A 25,007-nucleotide genomic window follows, 5' to 3' on the forward strand; every position below is an offset into this window, starting at 1 on the left:
GGGTTTCCAAGCGGATGTGACAGACACAGCCTTATCCGAGGCAGAGGTGGAAGGGAGAGGCTGTCTGTGGGACTGAATGAAAGCAAGGCTCCTCTGCCCTCCAGCCCCTCTCCTCCCTGGCCCTCCAGCCTTGGCTCTTCTGACACCCGCAGTTCCCTGTCACTGTGTAGCCTTTCTCGTTCTATTTACACTCTGCTTAGGCCGAGTTCCCTGTTGTCTACCTTCAATGCGGATTTCAGGCCCTACTTGCCACCGCCCCCTTCTGCCTTAGATATCAGTTTCCCCTCCTAATTAACTGGGGGTGGATTTGAGTGATGGTTGAAAATTCAAACAAAATGGGATATTCCTTCCTTTCCACATTTCCCCAATAAGGAGCCTCGCCCGTCCTTCTTCTCTGGCTTGCTTCTTGCTCCATCCAGTCCACAGCTCCTAGTGAGCCTACAGGCAGGGAATGGGTGCATGCCTTCCGGGCCTCCTGGCCCTGCTTCCGTTGGCCTATCAGTTCGGGACGGAGGAGTTCGTTAGGACCGTTTAGCGAGGATTCCATGTCGCTTTGCTGTGACACCTTCGTGCACACACAGCTCCTAATTAGAGGTTGCTGTGCAGTAAACAAAAATGATTATTTTTCAACTTGACAGAATAGCCGAAGTAATTGCATCCCGTAGGAAAACAATGGAAAATAAAAACCCCTTTCGAGGGAAGGTGGGTGGGAGACAAATCGTGCTTGCGGTTTCAAAACCAAGAAGCAAAAATTCTTGCATGTGTAACAGGCATGACAAGCGAGTTCCAGGCGGCGCCATGATGGTAGGGAGCAGCGACTAGGAGACGGTTTCCCCCATCTGCTTGGCATGCTCTTATTTGCCTTCGAGAGCTCCCGGGGGCTTTCTTCTCACAGGCCCCTTCGGCTAGCCTCACCCTTCTGAGCCACCAGTAATTTGGCCTGGGGTTTCTCTGGGGCTTGTGCAGTCCAAATGGATGGGGAGGCGGGGCCTGGGGAATTGCTCTTTGCAACAAGGTGCATGTTGCATCTGCCTGGAGCCCTCGCGTGTCGGGAAATGCAAACCGCGCCACCTCTTTCTCCTTAGGGGCAGGTTTCAAAACTTCAAAAGACTGTAATCCGCTGTGGCAGACTGGGAGTCTGGTAGAAGCCTCGGCCTCCCGAGCTGGGGGTGAGGTTTCAGGCGTTGCAAGTGGTGGACAGCGCCCAGCCGAGGCTGGAAAAGTCGATGGGGCTGAGCTCGGCGGTGCTCGGCTGCGCTCGGCCTGGCCTGGGCGCGGGGCTCGGAGGATCTCGACAGTGTTCGGAGCACAGTCGGGGTCCAAACGGAGAGGGCCGAGCGGCTTCGGCGGCTTCGGCATGGCGGCGTGGCCCCGAAGACATTCGGAAACCCTCAGCGAGGGGAGGGCAAACGAGGTGGGAGTGGGCGTGTGGGAGGCTATAGCAAAGAAACTTTGCATCCACCAAAGCAGCTTGCTACCTGCTCTTCCTGAACATGCCCCATAAATTAGGTTGATTTAATAAGAGGTTTAAAAATACATATCAAGTCCCCAAAAGGGTAACTTGCCTTTTTTATTCAAAGAAAGCTTAGCTCTCTGAGGAGATCTGTGTGCCACTTTAGAATGGAAATTCCTGATTAAGTCCTGGGGCACAAAATCTTAAAGGAAGACAGGAGATATCCTGAGAAAAGTCTGTGTTCCTTATATTGAGTTGCATTGAGGAAGGTGGAGTGAAGTGGCCCATGTTTGATTCGATCAAATCAGAAATCAGAACATTTTTTTCTCTTTTCCTACATTTCTTTTTCTATTTCCACTTTTCCATGAAAACTGCCTGTCAAACTGAAATTTTTGTAATTGATTTTTTTTATTCGTTTGTTTCCAGTTAAGAACAAAATGTGCCAAATCTCTTTAGGAAATCGACTAGGTTTGATCAGAAAGTCTACTAGAAATGGGTCTGAGCATGCCAGTTTTGCCACGAAAGACCCAGCTGACCTGCCCTCCTGAAGCATTCACGAATGGCAGTTTTTCCTATGAGCTTGGCTTGAAATAAGTCAGATCAGGGCCTTGTGCCAAGCTGGATACAGGACTTGTTTTATTAACCACAAAATGTGAGATTGGTGTCACTGTATCCCAGTGACAGATCCTTTGGAGTCCTCACTTCCAGAGATGGGTTTTGAGATCACCACTTGAGTGAGAATCATTTGCAGCCGGGGAAGATTGTACTTTCTGGGTGGGGCCAGCCTAGAAAGCCTCGGTAGCATTTGCAGAAAGCAATTTCCTGTCTCCCTGTGCAATATGATTGGTGACAAGCCTGTCAGGCCATATGTGTAAGTTAATTCAGATGCTGTGCGATTTCACCTCGGCAGATGAAACTGGATGGTTACAGAGTCTGCCCTAGGTGACGCCCTGTGGGAAGCCAGGGATTTCTAACGGGGACTGGGCCTAGTAGCACAGCCCTTTTGGTTGAGAGGAAGAATGTTGATATTCGAGTGTTATCAGATCCTTTGTCATCAGTGTTTTCAGAAAAGCAAGGAGCTGCTCTCATCAGCTTGTATCCTCATTCAGGTTGTGGTGTGTCGAGTACAAGAAGGAATCAGAATATGTGTCCCGTAGCAGCTGAGAGGAAGCCGTTAGGCACTGGCAGGCAGAGGTGCTGCTTAGAACAGGGTGCTATTACCCTCATTAGCCCAGAACCATTACAGAGTCAGACCTCTGGAATTTTTCTGTTCAATACTAGTCATAAGGGGAAGTTTACATCATTTTTTACCAGAAGCCTAATTCTCAAGTTGTTAAAATCTTTTATAATTTTAATGCATGTGGGGTGTGTGTGGGGGTGTGGTGTGTGTGTGTGTGTGTGTGTGTGTGTGTGTGTGTGTGTGTTCTTCTACCTTTGCGAGGTATTGGAGATTGAACTCAAATTGCCAGCCTCATGACAAAGTGCCTTTATTCGCTGAGCTATCTTGCCGGCACTGCCTTCACCTTTATTTCTCTCTCCTTCTCCCTCTCCCCTCCCCCTTGTGTGTGAGCATTTGTGAATTAGTGTTTGGAAGGTCTCTGTCATGCAATACAGAACATGTAAGTTATGAGACAAGAGCAGAGTCTTGATATAATGCAAATATAGTTTCACGTGTCCTGTTAATTAGCAGTGGCTCCTTTTCTATATGTGGCACTTTAAAGGACTTTGCTTGTGTTTAGGGGTCTGTGACCTCTTCTGTGATATAAGCCCATCATTTTTTCAATAATTAGTGATGGTTTTTACACAGACTAATAAAAATTTTAAAGAGAGTATAAATTTTATTGGAATTCTGAGCTCTTGCAAAGAAATGAATTAGAATTATATTTTATGATGCATAGAATCAGTAGAGTGTCATTTTAACTGATTCCCCAGTTCTGAACATTGGGTGACAGATTCTTGGACATGGTACTGTAAAATGTCCCCTGGAGTTGTTCTGAACCTACAGTTTGCCTTGATCCGAGGTGGTACATTTGCTGGGGTGCTTACCCCACATTCTCTATTGAATTAGGCTTCTGTTTTGTTTTTTTAAGCAAGTGGAGTTTAAGGTTTGCAAAAAGACTTGGCTTGCTACCTACTAGACTTTACCTGTATAGGCAGAAGGAGAGGGAACATTTATTTCTGGAGTACAGTTTTTAAGGAAATTTAAGGATTCGCCTATTGAAGATATCGCTATTCATACAAGCACCGCAGCCCTTACGATCAAGGCTTTAGCATGCCACTCTGTCAGAGAAGGTGGTGGTTTTGAAAGGTCATTGTCTGCCAAAAAGATGGTGGTTTCCTCCTCCCAGCCGACCTTGACTTTATAACTTGGGTGTCATGACCATTTGGTTGGCTTCAAGCCTGTGGTGCTTTCAGCGTTTTAGTGAGTGACAGGCATTAACAGAGGGGGAAGTGACAACTTGCAACCATTACTTTGTGAAAATACAGCCATCTAAAAGGGCATCTCCTACTCTTGCCCAAAGGTCTCTCAGTAGAGGTAGCAGTCCCCTGAGAGCTACTCTCCAAGATGGTGGGCCTGTTGTTTCTGCAGTCACTTTGTTGGCTGTCCTCCTTCCCCACTTCTGCCTCCATGTTTATTCAAGTAGATGTACCTTGCTCACCAGAGGTGGAGTGAGTGTGAACAGGATATCAGATCCAGTAGCAGCAGAGGAGCCCTACCTTGCTGATGGATGGTGCTCCCTTCCATCCCCTTCTTGCTGTTCACTGAGCTGTGAATACCAGCAGACTTTGCCAGGCGAGCATCCAGCAATCCACCAGATCTCATCAGGAATTGGCTGTGCAATTCTTGAACCTCAGTGGATTTCGAGATGGAACCTGCGTACTTGTGGGAAGGTCTGTGGTCATTGGATTAAGTAGGTGAAGCTTTATGCAGATTGACAAGGCTGAATAGGAATCTAGCATTTCTTTCCCATGCTTGGGAAACTAGATTAGTGCTTAGGTACTGGCTTGCTTCTTTTAATGCCTGGGGCACCTAGGTTCTCTTGTGCATCTTAGGAGGCCATGTCTGTAAGAGTTAGACCATGATCACTGGTGGTTTTCAGCTGCTTATCCTATACTATGTCAATTAACTCTGGAGCTCTGAGTAGAATAGGGCCTACTTTTCTGACATGTGCTCATGTGAATGCATTTCTGTGTGTTCGGGCACTTGATTTCCATGTATGCCAGGATGTGTTCAGTTAGATCTGTGGTTCTCAACCTTCTTCATGCTGCGAGCCTTAAATATAGTTCCTCATGTTAAGGTGATTCCCAACCATAAAATGATTTTCACAGCTACTTCATAACTGTAATTTTGCTACTGTCATGAATCATAATGTAAATATTTTTAGAGACAGTGGACTGCCCAAAGGGTGGAGACCCCCAGGTTGAGAACCTCTGCATTACTGTTATTATAGGAACCCACCTTAATCTGAAAGGCAACTGGCAAGCCCATGATAGGGATGGTTCTAGGCTGAGAAAAAAAAATGGGAAGGGTTATCCCCCAAAACTAACACTAGCAAAAAACAACCTTGACTCTGAAAAAAAAAAAAAAATAGTGTGTGTGTGTGTGTGTGTGTGTGTGTGTGTGTTCATGCACATAACTGTGTGGGCTTAAAATCAAGTGCATGTTTGTTGACTTCATTACAGAAGGCCTAAAGGTGCTCAGATGAACTCTATTCCAGGAATTTGTTTAAACTTATATCCCATTTGTAATCACATCTTTGTCATTATACCATCCAGCCCTGGTAGAAAGGACATTGTTGAACAAGCAGCAATTAGTAGATAGAGCAAGAGGAGAAAGAGTGGAAACTGACTGACCAGGCAAATAGATGGATGGCTTCTTACTTAGAGAGGCTGGTTGGCGTGCTTCTCTGAAAGAGAGAGGGGTTAAGAAAATTATTCTGCAACCGGCCTTAAGATCTCAAGTCTACTACCATCTCTGGCATCTCTGTTTTCTTGCCTCTGAGACAGGGCTGGTAGTCGAAGCAGGTATTTAAAGCTGGTGCAAGCGTGAACTGAGTTAGCATGGGAAATATAACCGTGACAGAAACATAAAAGTCATTATACAAAGATTAGTTCCGTTTTCATTCCTCTGATTGATTAGTGGGCGGTTATTTCCCCCATGTAGTTCTCTTGGAAGTATGGACTTGGCTGACCTCTGAGCCGTCGAGGAGGGACAGTGGTTCACACTCTGCTCATGGTCGCTTCCCTTGCCTACTCTGCAGCAGCAGTTATATAACAAATTATGTCGTCATAACTGATGTGACATTTTTGATGGCGCAGCCGCTTCAGCCCAAGAGACCGGGGTGGTGTTACAGGGTGGGAAAGAGCACTGAACCCCTGCTCCTGCTTGTGAGAGCAGTTTCCTGAAAGAGTTGGACCAGGTGTGCCCAGTCCCTTAATGGTCTCTGAAACTGAGAGTGTAACTCAACCTCACTCTGTCTCTCTCTGTCTGTCTGTCTTTCTCTGCCTCTCCTTTCCCTCTCTCCTTCTCTTCCCCCTCCCCCACTCCCTAGCATCAACTGTGGTTCTATCCTGAGAGGGTATGAGATACCCATGCAAGTCCTTTAAGAATCATATAACTATACAATAAAACCTAGACCAGAAACTGCCAGCCAGCAAAGTCATAGTACTGAGAAGCATTCTGACAAAAACATGTCTAGCTGAACTTTTCATGGAGAAATGGTTCCCAAACCAGAAAATCCTGCTAGTGTGAAACATGATGTCACTGGTAGGAGAAAGATCTAGAGAGAAGGGGTTTGTAGCTTCTAGGATGTTCAAAAGTAGAGACAACCCTGCCATTCACCATGGAGGGCTACATGTACAGGAACGTGTCTGGGTTCAGATGCTAAAGAGCCAGGGAATCAGGATAGGGAAGTGTGTGGTAATCTTTACTCATTCTTTGGCTGACTCTGGGCAGACCATTTAGTCCTTCTTGGCCCTGGGTGGTTTGTCTCTTAACTGTGGATGGCTTTCACTGTGAAATTTCTCTAGTGTCTTTTCTAGCTCTAAGGTAACAATAAATGCAAAGAGAAACCTGGAAGCCTGAAATGCAGAGGGGAGAGTGGGAGTATCTGCCACCCACAGCTTTTATCTGCTGAGCTGTCTTTAGTTCTAATATTCTTCACAGAGAAGAGGAAAAATATTGTGCTTTTCATAGCACCAAAAAAATTAAGGTAAAATAAAATCCTGCAAGACTAATAGAATTTGCCCCTTGCTTTGTCAACTGTCTGAGAAGCAAGCAAAATGGAAAATGGAAGGTGATATACAAGAAAAAGACTCCACGGCCAAGGATTTGCTCTGAATTCTAGGTTTGTCTTAGATCACAGATAGGTTTTCTATAGAAGCTTGTTACCTGTAAGTCAGGAGAGATGCATACACTTGTAAGCTCAGAGAAACATAAGGACCACTTCGTGGGATCAGCTCAGTTTCCATGGGAGTGTTTAAGGCAAGATTCTGTCTCAATAGAAAAGAAAGAAACAGGAACAGGAGAAAGAAATGTTACCAATAAGAATACCTTCCCTGTGCTGTAAAGTGGCCCAGGGTCATCTTTAACCCCCACCCCTTGCATATCACCCATTGTAAATTAATTAGATGTTAATGTGTTTACTCCTTAGTAGTCTGGGTGTCCCTTCTTCATCCACACTCCCTAAAGGAAAGGTGGCTACTTGTTCCCTCAGGCACTAGAACACTCAACCTGGTGCAAAGGAACTGCTCACAGAACACTGACTGAAGAAAAGAACAAGAAGACATAAGGTGCATAGGAATATGCCTCGGTTTGCATAAATCAGAATAATATTGAACGCTTTTAGTGGCTAAGGTTATTCAATCTGTTATCTTCATTTGTGGTTTCACAACTCGTGAGGAAATAGCATTTCTGTCCTACAGATAAGAGGCTAGGAGGTATCTGAGACATTAATGGTTTGTTCAAGGTCATACAAGTTAGTAAGTTAGTGACAGTCTCATTCAGGCAATGATTTGTCTAATTCCAAGCCTGTCTCTTCCATTGTAACACCATAATTCTTAATAGGTGACTACCACCAGTATGGACAATGGGGAACTGGAATCTGGGGTCTGAAATCCATCTATAAATTGGATGTCACATGTTTTGGTGACGGTTGGTGACTGAGACACTAGCACAGGCCCAATTGTGCTGATATTCTTCTGAATGTAGTAGTGCTGGCGGTCCTCATGTATCACATTGATTTGGATACCAGTAGTAGTTTTCCCTAGGAACCACCCAAAGAGCTCCTGTCTTTTCTATCCCTATCTTTGAGGTGTGAGCCATGTCTCTGTGGCAGCAGAGGGAAGCTGCTTCCAAAAACGTTGGCTTTGACTCATGGAGGTGGCTTAGAGAAGACTGTGGGAAGACAGGAAGGAGATACAGCCACAAACATGAGGTCAGGGTGTCATGGATATAGAGAGGAAAGTCTTACTTAGTCCCTGGCCTCGAGGAACCCAGAGCTTCCTTGTAAGAGGGTCGTACACTTGATGTCTGTGTGTGCAGTGTGCTAAATGAAAACAGAGGGTGGCTTCTCAGGCAGAAAGGTCAGGGAAGTCAACTGAGTAAAATGGCCCATGGGACAAAACTTCAGAACAAATGATAGCCAAGTGGAAAAATGGAAAGCCAGTAGAAGGCCAGAATGTACAGAGGCTGGATACATCACTCAGAAGATGCTAGGGATGCAGTTAGGGATGCGGTAATTCTCAGTGTTACAAAATGAGGAAGGAGAGGTGAGGCGGACCCTGGATCGTGCTATGCTAACACCTTGATTTTATTCTGAAGATGACAAACGGCCACCACGAGGAAATAGATGACAGGGTCAGTGCATTAAAGCCTGGGGGAACAGATGGAAAGTCACTTGTACAATACAGGTGGGAAACTGTCAGGAACTAAGGTAAAGCCATTGGGGTGGCGCTAGGGGTGAGGGAGCAGGTGGGGGCAGACAGAAAGAAGGCATATTTGGGCAATGAAGTGATTAAACTTGCCTGAAGATTGGTTGAAAGATTGATTGAGGAAAATATCGATTTTTGACAGGATTGATCAGAATGTGTCCAGGATTCCTGGTTGGGGTCTCTGATTGATGTTTATTACCATAGCTAAGAGGAAGAAAAGGGGAAGGGGAAGGGAAAGAAAGATGGCAGTGTGGACAGTGAGTGGGATGGGTTACCCCAGCAGGCCACGTGAGTTTGGCAGAAGGGCATGCATGCATACTCACAGAGAGCTCCCAAAATAACACCTTCAAAAGAAGGGCCTGAGATAGAAACGGGAAGGGACCCCAAGGCAGAGAAAGATCATGAAAATAAAGCAGGGGCACCGAGGGTGACTCAGATATTACCAGTGTAGGAGAAGGCGAGGCTGGCACGTGTCCACCGAGTGTGGCAAGTCGGTGATTTGAACAAGAACACTTTCAGTGGTGTGGTGAAAGAAAAGCCAGACTGTAGTAGGAGTTAAGTGTGTGGGTCTGAGGAAAGTGGTAGGGTCATGAATGGAGACCCATTTAGCTCATGCATCAGCCTTGGAAGGGAGGAGACTAAGACGGGGTGAGGCGGAGGGGTGGGGGCTGAGGAGGGCCAGATTCTTGTTCTCTTGGCTACCATGGGAAGGCTTGGGTTTCTTGGAAAGCTGAGAGTATGGGGTGGGGTCAAAGAGGCAGAAATTAAAGGCACAGAAAAGGAGGAGATGAGGGAGGAAGCAGAGTCTTCCCACCCCCACTTACCAAGGGATGCACAGCTTGAACTGGACAGGACCACACCATGTTTCCTGCTCCTGAGGGGGCCATAAGACTTGAGAGGGTTTGGAGGAGCAGAGGGTGAGGGAGACCTCTGTCTTCCCATTTCATTTTCTCTCTGAAATGAGAAAGAGAGCTGTGCTCACTTACTGGAATCCCGAGGACTGTCTTCATTCTCTCCAGACCACTTAGCCATTCACATATCCGGTGTGTGCTAGGTACAGCCGTATATGCTTAAAGACTCGGTGAGGAACAGGCTCGTCTCCAGGAGCATAGTAATAACAGTCTTGACTTTTTGTTGTTGTTTTGTCTCGTTTTGTTTTGTTTTTGAGTCACGCCTTTAGAACAGATCTTCATTGATTGCAGAAGGCTCCAGTCCTTACTCTCAGAGAACTGGGTCCATCACAGGAGATAACCAGAGACTTGAAGGTGGTGAGAGGCAGCAGTGGCAGATTTAACTTGGGTAGGAGCTTGGGTTGGATTGGCTTGGGGCTGACTGGAGCAATGAAAGCTCAGGAGACTCCCCTTCTATGGGCTGCAGGCCAATAGGGGACCTGGTGGTCAGTGCTGCTCAAATACACAAGTGGGCACAAGGTTCAGGCTGTTCCAAGGTGAGTGACCCTGGGGTGGGTATGTGACTTAAGCCAGGCCTTTCTCTGGCATTTGTATGAAAAGGAAGCTGTACCCAGTTGTACCCAGTGGGGAGCAAAGAGGGTGGAAACCTGGAGCTGTCTGAGGCCTGGTTTGCACTGAGGTTTTGAGAGTTTGGGAGATGGAGGAATGGGGAGACGAGACATCTGATGGTCCTACTCCAATCTAGGAAGTTGAGAGAGCAAATCAGATTCTGCCTTTTTTTCTAATGGACTTAAGGAGTTTTTCGTTGTTTTGAAGAGGTGCTGAGGATTGAACTCAGGGCCTTGCACATCCTGCTGTGCAAGTACTTCTACCACTGAGCTATGTCCCGAGCCCTGACACAAAGCATGAACTGAGATCCTGTCCCTTATAGCCATAATCATCCGACAGAAGGGAAAGAGCTTGCAAAAAGACCTAAGGAAAGAGTGCAGGGAAAGCTTAAAATCCAGACCTGAGCACAGCTGAGGCCCTTGTGCAGAGGAGTGGTAGGCTGTTTATATCTTGACAAGGTTGGGGACCTCAGGGAGTATGACAAGTGACTGGAAAGGAAGAAAGAAACTGGCTTGTAGTTCTCCTGATCATTGGTACAGAGGTGAAGGGAAGAGATTGTTAGAGGCAGACTAGTGTCTGGTAGGGCTTAGGCTGAGAGCATCCTTCTGGTGTGTCTGTGGTGACGCTTATACCAAACCAGCAGGTTGGAAAGCAATAGTAGAAGAAAAACATGGCTCAGGAGAGGAACCAGGTCAAACCATGAGCAGGTATCTTGGGTTCTTTAGAGTCAATTTCTGGGAATGTTGATCAGTGTATTTGAGAGAAACTTCTTTAGCTTAGAGAAGGGATCTTATCTAAAAGAACTGTGCTCAGCTAACCTTTCTGGTAGGATCTTGGAAGTACATGCCATTCCCTGGGATACATATGGACAGGAGGAATCCTCAAGGTGAAAGTGAGCCAGGGCACCTGCATGGGTCCCTATTTGAAGCCTCGCCTAGCAACAGGGCCAAGAGGTCAGAAGCTCTGGAAGAAGCTGAAAGTGTAAAGGAGGAGACATGAGAAATGAGGAAAGGCTACAGTATTCTGTGACTTGAACTACTGACCTCTGAAAGAGCAGTGTCCGTGGAGGAAAGGGACAGCAGCCAGACTGAAGAAAATCTCAGTGGTGGAAAGAAATCTGGACTAAGAGTCAAAAAAAAAAAAAAAAAAAACCTCAAGTCCCTGTGGCTCTGGCAAGTTCCCTAATTTCTCAAGGTCTCAGCATTCTGTGTATGACATTCGGAACCTGAACTGGTCTGTTAAGTTTCTGGTTCAGTCTTAAGATCATAATTTAAATCCTGCTATTCAGCAAAGCAGATGCCCTCCCAGGAAGGGATTCCCTCTTTCTCCCATGGCCATTTCCAGCTGATGTAACAAAAGCAACAAAACCTTTCAAGTCCCTAGTGCTGAGGGAGGAAGAAACTGGGATGCCCGGGAGTTGTGGACACCCACCTGTTGGTCCACGTGTTCTCCCCTGAGGATGTAGAGATGTGTTTCACACTGTCAGGGTTGCAGGAAGGACCAGGTGCTGACTAGAAGACAAAGGCAAGACAACTTCTGGAGTCCCTGAGAGAATTTACATGGAGAGGAGGTAGGCTTGTCAGCCTGACATGGTTGTGTGAGGAACTCCAGCCAGGGCAGGTATAAACAAGCCTGGAAACCCATGTTTTAGGAGGTAGACTAGCCCAAGGACACCAGTGGGCAGAGACAAGAGGCTCCTGATGTATCTCCACATTCCTCCACAGACCACCAGCCCCCATTAGTGGGGGGAATCTGGGACAGGTGGTAGAATGACAGAGGGAGAACTTAGTTCTAAGCCATTCCTCCTGTGCTGCCCGACCCCCATGTGAGGCTGTATGGCCATTTCTTTGGATGTTTCCTTAGACCTGTAGCCATCAATGGATCTCACTACACTCTATCACTGACACATGAGTGTTTACTTTATAAATATCAATGGAGGACCAGCTGCTTTTTTGCACTCTCTTCCCTTCCAGGAATAGAACTCAATAGTATAGACAAACTTCTGTCATCAGGATGTGACAGCATTAGGGAAGGGATACAGTAAATAAACGAGGAAAATTAGGTTATTTCATAGAGTGGTGTGTGTCCCCGAGGAGGAAATTGGGGTTAAATAATGGAAAATCATTAGGGAGAGAAGGGGTAAGAAAGCCAGCCGGAATGCAAAGGCCCTGAGGCAGGAATCAGCAGAAGCTAATAAACTAATGAAGCTGGACCAGTGGATGGAGGAGTGAAGCCTGATGAAGCTACAGAGGCTGATAGGGCAGCATATGGTCCTGGTAGCTGCGCAGTAGAACTGGGGTTTTATTATGAATGCCGTGAGAGATGTGACTGTATATTTAAAAGATCCACGTAGGGCTGGTAAGATGGTTCCGTGGCTAAAAGTACCTGCAGCCAAGTTGAAAACACCTACGTTCAATCCCAGAACCCACATGGTAGAAGGAGAAAACTGACCACTACTAGTAGTAGTGTATACACACACACACATTCTACATTACACACATACTACATATACAAGCACACATACACATGCTACACACCACACACACACACACACACACACACAAAGGAGGACAGAGAATAATAAATGTAAAAATTAAATGTAAAAGTCTAAAAGATCCCTCTATGTTCAAGAAAAGACAAAACCAGAAAGACAGAAGTTGTAGCATTTGGTTTTGAGGGACTGAGATGCAGGTTGGGGGGAGGCGTGGACTGTGAAGGCACACAGGGGAGCTTCTCTGGGAGCCAAGTGGGAATAGTCCACGCCTTAATTGGGCTCATAGTTATACAACTGTGTATTTTTTTTCTTAAAGGTGGATTTACTCTGAGTTAATACACATCAATAAACCTGTCTAGTAAAATATACAGGATGCCGTGTGTGATGGGTCATACCTGTAATCCCTGAACTCAGGAAGCAGAAGCAGAAAAATGGCCAGTTCAAGGCCTGCCTGGATTAGAGAGAGACTGTGTCAGAAGTGGGGAGGGGGGGAAGGGCTAAGAGAAAGTTGAAGGTAAATATGACTAGGAGGTATTATATAAATTTATGGAACTGTCAAAGGATCACTTTAAACTACAATTTAAATGTAAAGGGCGCCGCAGTCAGCTTGAGCAGAAGTGTCACGTCTACTGTGTGGAGGATGGTGACGGAGAGGCCTGGAGGGAGAGCCCACTGGAGGGCAGTTCCTTCATCCAGGCCTTCTCATAGTCTAGAGACTATAGACTATTACATGCTGTTCCTGGGAACTCGCTCACACCGGTTTATTGATGCGTGTTCCTAGTCTTCCTGTTTGCCCAGCTTCCCTTTACAGCTGCCGTATAAGCTCGAGTGGATAGAAACCATCTGCCTCATGGTGCAGCCCGCAGGGCCCGCTCACCAGTGCCCTTGCTTCCAAGGACCCTTCAAGTCCCTCAGCCCTTTGAGCCATGTCTAGTCTAGCTGAACAGAGTGCACAGGTACATATCACAGCATCTCCATTTTACAGATGAGGAAGTCGAGGTGAAACGAAGTGCGTACAGCTGCAGACACGGGTTTGCCCTTTGCATGGCCATCGTCATGGTGTGAAGAGAAATGACTGTTTGCCGAATCTCGGTTAATCATTGACCAGAGAGAAAAAAATTAACAAAGATGAAGTGAGGTGATGCGGCTGAGAGTAGCCAGCACATAGCTCAAATTCCTCAAACGATAGCTATTGGTATCACCTTATTTTAGGAACAAAATGGTTTTCTGTTGCTAACTAGTGTGGAACCATTGCTCTGTGCACTGTGGGATCCAGCCTTAGCAAAGCTAACTCAGTTTGGTGTGGTTTTGTTGCCAGTTGCCCAGTTCAGAGCTTTTTACTTTTTACCAATCCAGACACTTACACATGCTGTTAATTGCTTGTGGAGCACTCAGTGTGGAGGGCACCGTAGACCGAGTATAATGATGAGTCAAATGGAATCCGCATCTGTCCCTCGAAGCAGAGCTGTCTCTAGAGTTGGTGCACTCTGCCACCACATGAGATGAAGTCCCACTTGTAGCTCCCACCAGTGAAGACAATGGGGAAGGCGCCCCCAAAGGAGGAGTAACATTGAAACTACTTTTAGGGCTGCAGAGATGGCTCAGTGGTTGCTCTTCCGGAGGCCCCTAGTTCAATTCCCAGCACCCACATGCAAACTAACAACTCTGACCTCTGCAGGCCCTCCATATACATACGGGCAAAGCACCTATATGCATAAAGTGCAAATAAACAACTAAAGAAGGGAAAGAAGCTGTCATTCAAAGTTGAGTAAGAGGCTGTAAGGTTGCCTCGGCAACTAAAACAGTAGCTGATCTTAAAGAGAGCCCAGGTTCAATTCCTAGCACCCACATGGTGGCTTACAACCATCTGTAACTCCTTCTTTGACCTCTGTAGGCACCAGGCTCACAGTGGTTCACAAACACACATGCAGGCAAAATACCCTTACGTATAAAATAATTTAAAAAAATTAAAGAGCGTATATATTTCTAATATTTTTTGTATTTTAAGAATTTTACTTTTAATTATTCATATATGTGGAATCCAGAAGGGAACATTGGAGTGATGGGCAGGTGTGAGCACTGATGTGAGTCCTAGGAACAGAGCTCTGGTTCTCTCGGTTAAGAGCGGATACACTCTTAACTCCATCGCTCCAGCCCCAAACATATAATTGTACCACAAAACAGAACATACACAGAATGGAGTTTATGTCTCTTTCAGGTGTTTTTAAAAGGCAGTGCTTAAGTAGTTATCATTATGTTAAAAGGCAGGATATTGCTAGTACCCAGGAGTGTCTCTAAGTGTCCCTCCCAGTCATAGCTTCCTCCTCATATCTGGGATCTTGACTTTTCTGGCAGGTGTCTCCATTCTTTCTGTAGAGTTCACACCAGGGTATGGAGCCTTTAATCACACTGTGCAGCTTTTGCCTGAGTTTGACATAGTTGGAACTGTACCACTGTACCATTATACTATTTTATGTGTATAATATTTACCCAAATGGGTATATATAGCTGGGATTTGTTCACTTTTGATTGCTATATAATATTATATAACATACTGTATCATTTATTATTAATAATTGTAATGTTTTATGGAGCACCTAGAAACATTTGTGAACATGCATGAAAATGTGCTATATATGCACATTTCTTTGCTGTGTGGTACTTATTGCTGTACACCAGCCATGACTATGCCTTTTTAAAGTTTGAACTGATTACAAAGAATGCTGCTTTGAATACATTTGTGTGTGTGTGTGTGTGTGTGTGTGTGTGTGTTCTGTGGAGCATGCATTTGTAAAGGGTTCTGCTGTGGAATTGGTAGGGATTTTAACTGCATAGTTTGCAGTGCTTTCCACAGTGTGACAGTAACATTTTCTGTCAGACTAGTGGAGAGACCCCTATTGTCAGACTTAGGCCAACATACAGGGTGGTGTGTCTTCACTGTGCATTTGCCTCCTGTGTTCTAGATGGGTGTAAAAGCAGAACAGTTTTTCGTGTCTAGTGAACAGTTGTTTGCTGTCTTGTTGAGCATCTTGTTCTCTTGCTGACTATTCCTAAGTTCTGATCTCCTTAGTTTGTAGATGCTCGCCCTGTCCTGCATCCCGTCCTCCTCCGTAACCTTCTGATGGTGCGTCTGTGATAAAGACATGTCCTCGTTTCTAATGCAGCCATGTTTTCTTTCTCTTATAGCTACTGTTTTTTGTGTCCTAGTTAAGGAGCTTTTCTTTCAAGGTGACAAACGCTGTCCTCCTTTTTGTCACTCTCTTCAAAACACTTTGAGGTTTTCCCCCTTCCTGTGTAGCTGTTTAATTTACTGGTAATTAATTCTTGTGTTTGATGAATGATAGGGTTCCAGTTTTGTTCCCCCAAATGGACGCTCACTTATTCCAGCATCATCATGGAAAAGGCCATTCTTTATGACCCTATTCTGTGAAGTTGTCTGTGCTGTAAACAATGCATTTATGCATGCAGGGAGTTTATTGGCTGATTTTATTCTTAAGCTATCACCAAAGTATTATAAGTAATATATCTTCATAAGTGTCTTCATATTTGATGTAGCGAATCTCCTTACCTTGTTCCTTTTTTGTGTGCCCAAGCTATTGGCCCTTTGAGTACAAGTGCTAAAATTTTTATATACAATATATGCATACGCACACACACTGACAACTTTCTTGTGACTTTGATTTTTTGAATTCTCTAATCTGTTTGATTAGAACTAATGTCTTTAAATGTCTAGAGTCTTTCTAATCCGTGAGCATGCAGTCACTTGGAGCTATGGTTCACCCGTGGGTTTGCACTTGGTGTACATCCTTGAGTGTAGACAGTGTGCAATGGCATGTATGCCTCATTATAATAGCATAAATAGAATGTTCACTGCCCTAAATCTTCCTGCGCTTCCTCTATTTCTAATCCCTCTTTCTCTGAGCACTGGCAATGACTGGTCTTGTCACCGTGTTCTTAGCTTGGTCTCCTGTAAGCACGTGGAGATTGCAGCCTTTGCAGACTGACTTTGTTCACGTTCCCTTCTTCCCTTCTCACTTCCCGAGTCCGCTTACTGTTAGTGCTGACCAAGATTTCACATATGACTTACCATAGGTTGCTGCCTTTCTTCCTCTGTGTGTGAGGGTGAAAGTCTTCATTGCTTCCAAATTTTGATGTTGATTTTATATAATAAAAAATAGTGCGGTAGCAGTTTTTAGCTACTGTACACTCCCATGTGCAGGTTTTATGGGAGACTAGTTTTAAGTTCTTTCAGTAAATATCGAAGAACACAATTGCTTGGATCATATAAAAGAATATGAAGTTTTGAAAAGACAAAGCAAAACAAAACATAAAACAATTGCCTCTAAATTATTTCAGAGTGACCAGATGCGTCATGTCCCCACCGATAATGAATGAGAGCTCCTGTTGCTCCATGTCTTTCCCAGCATTTGGTGCTGTCAGCATTGTGAATTTCAGGTCTGTGTGTAGCGGTTTCTCAGTAATGTTAACTCCCTAATGGTGTGATGTTGGGCCATTGCTACTGACTCATTTGCCATCTCGGTCTCCTCTAGCAAGGTGTCTCTTGCTCATTTGAAAAGCAAGTTGTTACCGTTCTTATTATTGAGCCTTCAGAATTAGTATAGTTTAAAGCCAGAAAGATGGTGTGGCAGCTAAAAGTACAGGGAGAAAGCAAAACTTAGTTACCAGCACTGCTTGCAGGTAACTCCAGCTTCAGAAGTTCTGATGACGCCCTCTTCTGGCCTGCATGTGTACCTGCAACTCACACACACACACACACACACACACACGCACACACACACACACACACAGAGAGAGAGAGAGAGAGAGAGAGAGAATAATTATTATAGTTTGACTAATAGTGTTTGTCAGACATGGTTTTTGTAAGTGTTCTCTCTTAGCCTGTGCCTTGTCATCATTCTTTTGACTTTGCTCTACAGAAAATTTCTTTTTATTGTTCCTGGTATGAAGAGATAGAATTCATTTTGTGTACTGATTTTGTACTCATCAACCATAAATTCTGTATAAATTCTAATAGTTAATTCTTATGACTGGAAGCAGAACAAAAGAAATCTGGTCTTACTTCTTGTGATTTCCAAAGGAAAAACATTAAGGAGGGGCTGGAGAAAGCCAGCTGTGGAGGAAAAATAATGTGTTTTGGACACCTGTGGTTTGAGATGCCCAATAGACATAGCCAGTTTGACCCTCACTGGAGCAAGGTCTTGATATTCGGAGAAGTTATCCAGACCTTACTTAGGATCATGCCTTGGCTTGTGATTGGAGAGCTAGGGCTAGAGGAGATCTGTGTGCCCGGTCATGTGTGTCCTGACCTGTTTGTGCCACATGTGGCATATGACTACATATCATCTATATTGGAATTCAGACATTCAGTAAAACCTCCAAACCTCCTGTTTTCTCCTTCTGTCTCACAAGGCCTTCCTTGGCTACCTGCAGGTCTTCTGCTGCCTCTTAAAAAGCTGTATCTACAGATCCAGGTTCTTGCGGCCTGGTTACTGTCAACTCTTGTTTGAATTCCTGCCCTGGGTTCCTGCCCTCTCCCCAGTATTCCCTCCCCACAGAGGAAGTCAGTTACCAACTTGTTGGTTTCTAGGAACCATATTAGGAATTACCTTATGTATGCTGAGTCTTGACTCCAGAGAGTGGTTGGGGTTTCACCACCCTGTTTTGTTATACAGTAGACTACAGAGAATTTATTTGTGTACCGTTCTCAGCTCCTCCCTACCAACTGGTGGATGTTGGAGCTGCTTGCACACAGGGGCAGGGTTGCTGAAGGATCCTGGGGTTCTCTGAACACAGTTCAGGGGTGCTTTGTTCAGTGTGACAGCTTCCTACTCTGTACCACATGGCCCTTCCCAGGGTGACAATAAATTATGCAACTGCAGAATTAAACAATGGACGAAAGGAAGGACAAGCTGGATGTTAGCCTGGCTCTGAAATGTGAGCATGCAGACCTCAGCTACTTGGCAGAGGAAAGTCTAACAGCGGAGAACCTCCAGCCGGAAGTCCCTCACAGCGCCGCTTGGGAGAGCAGGTCTGGCTGTTTAAAGAATGTAAATGTTCATTTTACTCTGTTTACCAATTCCAGGAGACTTTTTGAAACTAGGAGGGACATTTACAAAAGAAATTAGTCCTGTGGTGTCTGGAAAATTACTTGAATGCTGAATACAGTAGCAGTATTTAACCTTTCCCCTAATGGCCTTAAGTCGTCATTTTTTATTCTGGCCTTGTGCTAAACACCAGCGTCCCTGAGGACAACTGATATGCAACAATTTGTCCTTCCGCACCCCTAAATGGTCCCGAGCGCAGTAACTCCTCTTTGATAGGCACTGTGCAATTTTCCTGCCTCTTCACTTACTGACATCTGTCATACCTGGCTGCTTCCGGTGTTCCTCCAGATCTATCCACCATTTTCCCTCTTCCCCGTGCTACTCTGAATCTATAATGACCCAGAAAACTAAATGACCGGGCTTGTCACAGTAGTGCGTAGGACGAGAAGTAGTGTGGCCTGTGTGCAGTTAAAGGTGGGCGGGTGCTCATGCTGTAGCACACGGGCTTTTTTTTTTCCATTTATGCCTGCTTGTGACAAATGGTGAGATGCTGCACAAATGTTCGTGGTGGTGGATGGCTACTGCCACCATGTTCTCTAACTGTCTTTAGTCAAGATGCATCTTTGTTACAGAAGGTAGGCATGAAGCCTGTCAAGCGCAGGCACTGTGTAGTACTTTCTATAAAATGGTACGGACACTCCTGGGTTCACCAGGGGCTGCCTGATAGGCAGAGGCATTTCCAGGACCCTACCCCTGGTTTGGCATCAGGGCATCTGCCTACCTGCAAAAGCTAAAAGCTGAGCCTGACCCAACTGCTACTGCTGGGTCCAGACACATATCAACAATTTTAGGGAAGAGAGCATAAGAATTTGGCTGTTTCCAGCTGTTACAACCAGCACATGAAACTGGAGAAATACCTACATTACTGTTAATTCCCGTCTTCCGCTTTGTAGATGTATTTGGAGACCTGACTTTGCACCAAACACAGTCTTGGGTATTGGAACTGAGGTAAACAAATCTTTGCATTAAGGATTATCGTACATTTTAATGAGGGGAGGCAGGCAATAAATAAGTGAAATGCGTAGGATGTAGGATCATAGCTGTGATAGATGCTGTGATGGCGAATGAAGGGAGGAAGGGAAGAGAGGAGCTCTGGGTGTTCCACAGCAGTCACGGAAGCACACACCAAGAAGACAGGATTGAAGCGCAGACTTGTGGAGACGAGGGATTTTTCAGAGCACACAGGGGAAGAGTATTCTCCCAGCAAGAACAGAAAGTACCTAGGCTGAGTCAGAGGTGGGCCTTATATGTGATCACACACACACACACACACACACACACACACACACAGATCTTGTCAGGTTTATCTGTGATGTGTCTCATTTACAGACAGAGGTTGGAAATGAAGCTTCATCACAGACTTTTGCCTTTCCAACATTCAGACTGTTAGACCTTTGCAAGCCCTGCTTTGAGTGTGTGTGTGTGTGTGTGTGTGTGTGTGTGTGTGTGTGTGTGTGTGTTTGTATCTTGACCCAGGAGGAGCACGGAAGGAAGGATGGAAGGATTCTTACTATAAATGGACTGGGGTGAATCAACACAGTCTAGGCTGGGCCAGGCTTTTCTGGGTGGTCTGTAGGACCACAAAAGGGCACGGGCTGCCTGGTCCAGCTGGTCTCCTGCCAGAGGAGGTTCCCATCAACAGCATCTTCTGCCCCCAACTCTGCTCCTGTTTCCCATATCAGCAGTACCAGACCACACTGAGACTTGTAGTAGACTGACTCGCAGACCTCATTCAGAATGCTGACACAGGAGTGAGCTTGGCCTGAGGTATGCCTTGCAAGCAAGCTCATAACCTAGTTGTAGATCCTGGGGACCCAGAGCTACAGGCCAAGACTCTCCTATTGTAGCCTAAAGGTTGAGTAGTATGCAAAGGAACACATATGTTACTGTGTCTCTCACACAACAAAATCATGGCTTTATAGGTAATCTGTGCTAAGGTAAACTTGAAGGTATTGGTACAAAGGTAAAAATGATGTTTGAACAATGCTAATGTCAAACCTGCTGTGAGAGGGGTTCCTGCCCCTCTTGGATATGAGAAAGTGCTTTGGAAAGCCATGCTTTCCTCTCTCTGCTCCTAAGTTGATTCACATCTGGAGCTCCCTTGGCTGTGAGGATGCAGTCAAGCCCATCACAGGGGTCCCAAGCTGTCCTCTCTGCAGGATGCCTTTTCCCAGGCATTTGCCCACACCCCTGCTTCTGCAGCTGCAGATGCTGAGGCACGCTCCTGTTCTCCTGTTCTGCAGATCTGACCTGCAAAGACCAGCTCAAGTCTCCTCTGCTCCGCTCCATGGGCAACCCCTCTGCACACTAACCCACACTGGTCCACCATTCTTGAAGTGGTTTAATATCTGTACTGCCAAATTAGAAGGGTGCTTTTGTGCCGGTGCTATTCAATAGTGATGATCCCTTCATCTATTCTAGCATTGCTTATGTATAAGTATATGCAGAAGCACAGAGAGCAGTAGCAAATGGTCCTGTTCACTAGGAGCCCAGCAGCAAGCTCTGCATAGAAGCTATTTACAGAGAAGCAGTTTCAGCATATGGTGAAGTGCCAACTCCAGTGTCAGCCTTGCCTGAGTTGATCCTGTCTGCTACCTTCTAGCATCGTGACCTTGAGCAAGTAAATTTGACAATGATAGGAAATAATAGAGGAAGCAAGGAAAGAAGGAAGGAAGGAAAAAAGGAAGGAAGGAAGAGACCTTATAATCCCAGAATTGAGGAATCTGAGGCAGGAGAGTTGTCATTAAATTCCAGGCCAGCATGGGCAATATCCTCTGTCTTAGAAAAATAAATGTTCTGAGCCTAGCACTAGGAACACAGGAATGAATAACTATAGCTACTGATGCTTACTAATTAACAAACATTTGGTATATACAGAATTCCTTACACAAGCTGGACATTTCCTGTGGCAAGAATCCAAATTCATATTTCTCGACTCCATAGCCAAATAGGTCTGTGGTGATTTATATAAATATAGTGGCCCTTGTTCACACTGCCTTCGGTTTTCTCATGTGCTAGTGGTTAAAATATAAGTTGGTGTGAAATTTCAGCTTGTATACATGACATAAGAGTTTCTGTATTTGCGTCTCCAGGGGGTTAAGAATTACTGAGCCCATCAGAGCACAGCTCTTTATGGAGTGTTTATTATATGCAGGGAGAGGGGAGGTCATACTCCTTCTCCTGCTGAAGATGCTCCCATTGATTGCCCTGCTCTTCTCTCCACAGCCTAAAACTCCATTCCCTTTCTGTTCGGATCTTAGAGCTTTTCAGCCCTTGCCAGCAGGTGCTAGAGCGGATCCTATGTAACAAGAGGAGACTGCGCTGGGTCTGCTGGCCTGGTTCTGGTCTTCCTTGGAGCATAAAGTCTATGTCATTGTGAGTGAGGTAGTGAGTGTATGGGCTAGGCATCTGTCAGACCCATTGAATCGCACATGTTATACATGTTAGATTTGTGTGTATAGGTTACATGTAAATAATCAAATTATCAAAAGCTAGTAATGATATTTTGGGGTTTTTTGTTTGTTTGTTTGTTTGCTTGCTTGCTTGTTTTGTTGTTGTTGTTCAACAAAGGAAAGCCCAGAAAATTAAGTAATGCTTCCCTGAGCCTACTAATCTCTGAGAGTCCAGTTCTTCGGGAAGCAGAGAGGGTGTTGGTTGGGGAGGTTTTGAGCCCTCAGAAGGGCAGAGCAGTCATTTCAATTTTCTCTACTCAACCGCTTGGCAGTGACCACCTATGAGCTCCCTCGGCCTTCACACTTGCCCCTGAGAAGAGCTGACCCAGAACTACCCAGCACAGGAGTTCATGGTACATCGTGTCCTTCAGCAGATACCTTCAGCCTTTCACCCCCGCCTGTCATAGTTGCTGAGAGTACCAAATGATGTAAAAGTCTTACCAAGGCACAGGACATAAGCTATCCACTCTGTGCACTTCCATGTCTGCTCTGTGACTGAGGTTCGAGAGAACCAAGCACAGAGGGCTTTGGAGCCCAGGGGTTCTGGGCACAGGTTCGAGAAGACAGCCTGATACATTGGCCCTGTCCTTTCTACTTGGCCACCGCAATTAACCCCCTTTTCCCGTCTCCCAAATGTAAAGTGGGAATGACGGCAGTGCCTACACCCATGGAATTGTACTCAGCAAGCAGTGAGTTCATGCAGGTGAAACACTTGGCCCAGGGATCAGCCATGCTGTTATCACCACAGGCAAGGCCCTAACCCCAGGCCTGGAAAGGGCATCTTTTCCAGGCAGAAGCAGAGACTTTTTGTTGTATTTATTTAGTGGTTGAGCATGGCCGTGTCACGCGTGCACAGCACACATGCACAGAAGACAGCCTGTGGGAGTCCTTTTCTCCTACTATGTGGGTCTGACAAGGTAGAAGTCAGGCCGTCAGGCTTGGCAGCAAACCCTTTTCCTGCTGAGCCATCTTGCCTGCCCCTATGCCAAAATCTTTAATCTTCTAAGTTAACCTAATAAATAGAAAGGCTCCTGTAACATGTCCTTGCACTTGGAGGTTTGCTGCAGCATCAATTGGGAGTTCTCTGATCTGCAACTCGGAGGGGGAGGGGAAATAGCCTGGGTATTCTCATTCGGTTCATAGTGATTGCTGCATAGACGGACACCCAGTTTAGCTAAACACTCGCAGGAAGGTGGTATGCACGTTAGACTGAAAAATGCCAGATGTGGGAAATGCTGGATATGGTGACTGAGCCTTGATTCCAAAGGGACGGTGAGAAATCACCTGCGGCTGGTGTGGCTTCAGTGCTAGGGGAGAGACAGGCCCTGGGTCTTTGAATCATCTGAAACACACACTTCGATCAGTTCTGTTAGCTTTATATTATGATCTCCTTGTCTGTGCATGCTTCGCTATCCGAGGAACTGCCACAAATGACTTTGTAGTGTGCTTAGTTCCATCTGAGCCAGGAAGTCCTCCCAGGTGTCCCACCACTGTATCCCTCTCACTTCCCTTCCTGCTCTTTCCTGGAGATGAAAATATATGTCCCTCAATTTGAAGCTTGGGGCACTTCTTTGCCCCCTAAACTTGATGTCCATCTGGCTTCACCTTCCAGAATGAACAAACCGACCTTTTCTGGTAGACGGAGATGAGCCAACCCCTGTTCTTGCCCATGTGAGAGCTGTGAGGAGGAAGGGCGTGGTGGGGTGACAAAGCAGAGAAAACAGCAGAACATTAGTGCTTTGCCGCAGGCTTATCGAGAGAGATTCCCATTGAGTCCAATAAAGAAAAGTGGTGAGACCCAGGACCCCATGACAGCATCTCTCTGCTTCCGTGCGAGCTCAGCTGTGGCTTTCTGTCCTGCTGCCTGCTGAGGCCATGTGCATCCTGGCTGCCCTGTCCAGCCTCATGCCTTGGCAGTTGTTAGGCCTTCTTCTGTACTTAAGCCTAGCTTCCCTCAGGGTTTAGGACAGACTCCTCTTGTCTCCAAGCGTTTATTCATGGAACCCCTCCCCCATTTCATTTAGCCACATCCTCTCACTGTCCTTACCACTTTATAGGTGTCACTCCACAGATGTTTCCTCAGAACCTGAGATACCTTGATGTTCCAGGGGTAGGTAGGACAGATCAACCCTGGCTTCACACTCCTCCTTTGATTGTCTCTTCAGCTGTGGGCATGCACACATGCAATACTGGAGGCAGGAAAGACTGTGCTGAGGAAGTGTACTCAGCTGTCTGTGCCCTCATGCTGGGCCTCTGCCCTGACTTACTGTACCCTCAGAACACCACAGGAGTGTGTTCACCTTGTGGCAAGGACTTGGTTGCTGGTAGAGATGCTGGTAGTCTCAGACAGTTCTTTTCTGTCACATTAGACCTTGGGTACCACATTGAATTTTAATCTTTTATCTCTACTTTCTTCTATTTCCTTGCCTTCCTGGTATTCCAGAGGCTTTTGGCATATACTCAGCCCTCTGTCCTCTCTGGCATGCCCCTAGAGGGAAGAAGTCTCTAAATGGTTGAAATCCTCCAGAGCAAGGGCTTGTTCAGGATCCCTTCATTGGTCTGATTGTGATGACTATTTGACTTCCAGAAAACCAGGCTTAGAAAACTGAAAAATAAAATCAGACACTAGAAGATCAACTTTTCTATCGTATGCCCCAATCCCAGGTAAAGGCACTAGGAGACGGAGGGGAAGGCCCCTCCACAGGCTGGCGGAGAAGACTCAAGCCCATCTCCTGGCCCTGGTGCTGGCTGGCCCTTCTGCACTGCATGGTCAGCACGGTCACCATGCTTGGCTTTTCAAGGTTCTGAAATCTCTGCCCACACAACGTTACTAGGGGAGAAGCCTCTGGGAGTGTGTGTGACACTCTGGGGAGTGAGAACCCGTATATACTACCCATGCCTCCTGTTCTGTGTCCCATTGGAAGGATAAGGTCCAGCCTGAAGTTCGTCCGGAACTGAGACCTTGAATGCCTGGAGCTTGCAAAGGCCCTTGTCTGCCCCAAGGTCCAGCCAGTAAGGCAGAGGGAAGTT

At 45.9% G+C, this 25,007-nt stretch overlaps 1 protein-coding gene across 2 annotated transcripts in view; it reads left to right on the forward strand.

Annotated features, from left to right (window-relative positions):
* Window positions 1–25,007, forward strand: part of GNAO1 (G protein subunit alpha o1) — a gene marked incomplete at its 5' end in the record, with an annotated part of 149,062 nt that overhangs the window by 956 nt on the left and 123,099 nt on the right. The gene's annotated exons all lie outside the window — the stretch shown is intronic.

Source organism: Micromys minutus (assembly GCF_963924665.1).
Source record: "Micromys minutus genome assembly, chromosome: 24".
In the NCBI taxonomy this organism is placed as follows: domain Eukaryota; kingdom Metazoa; phylum Chordata; class Mammalia; order Rodentia; family Muridae; genus Micromys; species Micromys minutus.